Source organism: Podarcis raffonei, chromosome 4 (genome assembly GCF_027172205.1).
Source record: "Podarcis raffonei isolate rPodRaf1 chromosome 4, rPodRaf1.pri, whole genome shotgun sequence".
Lineage (NCBI taxonomy): Eukaryota > Metazoa > Chordata > Lepidosauria > Squamata > Lacertidae > Podarcis > Podarcis raffonei.
In genome coordinates this window covers 79,114,125-79,115,748 of record NC_070605.1, presented here as the reverse complement: position 1 = coordinate 79,115,748, position 1,624 = coordinate 79,114,125, and positions in this window count along the sequence as shown.

The window sequence follows — 1,624 nt, the reverse complement described above, 5'->3', positions numbered from 1 at the left end:
CAATGGCTCACCACTGAAACACCAGAGCAGAAAACGCTCATTTCATAAAGTCATATTTGTCCTGAAGCCATTATGTACCCAACTGTCTCCCAAGTCAAACAAGTCTTGTCCAAAGATGGTAGACTACCAAAAACTTTATTTGAATTGACTGACAATATGGACTTGATTGCCATCTGGAGAACTAAGAACCCCCTGGGGAGAGAGGGAACTTTCTTCTCTGAAGCTAAGATGACATGGACTAGAATTGACCAAATTTGGATTACTAGAGGAATGGCACCAAAGATAAAGAAAGTGGAAATCTGCCCTAAAACTTGCTCAGACCATAACGCTGTAAAGATGGAGATGAAGCAAATAACACCCGGCTCCTTTAGATGGAGGATGAATGATACCTTATTTAGAGATGAAGAGATGATATAAAAAGGCCCAAAAAACTTTGAGAGACTATTTTGAAATAAATATGACTACTAATGTTGAAAAAAGAGTAATCTGGGATGCAAGTAAAGCTGTGATGAGAGGGTTCTTGATCCAACAGAATGCAATAAAAAAGAGAAGCCGAAATGAGAAAAAAGATAAAATTTTGGAGAAAATAAAAGAAGGAGAGAAAAAACTGAGAGTAAAGCCAAAGTCACAGGAGATTTTGAAAGAAATAAAATTATATCAAGTACAATATATGGAATTGATGAATCAGGAAATAGAATGGAAAATTAAACAAATGAGACAAAAGACATTTGAATCAGCGAATAAATGTGGGAAACTATTGGCTTGGCAATTGAAAAAAAGACAAAAATTAAATACTATTACAAATTTAGAAGTAGAAGGAAAAGACATACATAATCCAACTGAGATTAGAAATTGCTTCCAGAAGTATTTTAAACAATTATATGCACAAGGGCCACAGAATGAAATGGACATTGATCGATTTTTGAAGATAAATGGATTACAAAAAATTTCACAAGAAAGTAAATTAATGTTGAATTGTAAAATATCTGACCAGGAGATAGAAGGTGCCATTCAAAATATGCAACTAGGCAAGTCTCCAGGACCGGATGGGTTGACTTCCAGATACTACAGATCTTTGAAAGAGTGGCTATTACAACCTTTGAAGGAAGTCTGTAATGAAATTATGGAAGGGAAAAGGGCACCAGAATCGTGGAAAGAGGCTTATATTACACTAATACCAAAAACAGAGACTGAAAAGACTCAACTTAGGAACTACCGTCCCATATCCTTATTAAATGTGGATTACAAAATTTTTGCTGATATTTTGGCTAAGAGATTGAAAAAAGTATTGATTGAAGAGATTCATAAGGACCAAGCGGGATTTCTACCGGGAAGACATTTATCTGATAATCTGAGGAATATAATTGACATTTTGGAAAAGTTAGAAGTGAATATAAATACTAAAGCAGTTTTGATATTTGTGGATGCGGAGAAGGCCTTTGACAATATTTCTTGGAGTTTTATGAAAAAGAACTTACAGGGTATGGGGGTAGGCCATGGCTTTGAGAATGGTATAGGTGCAATATATTCTGAACAAAAGGCCAAATTAATTGTAAATAATGTGGTTACAGAACAATTTAAGATAGAAAAAGGGACACGACAGGGATGCCCAATTTCCCCTTTG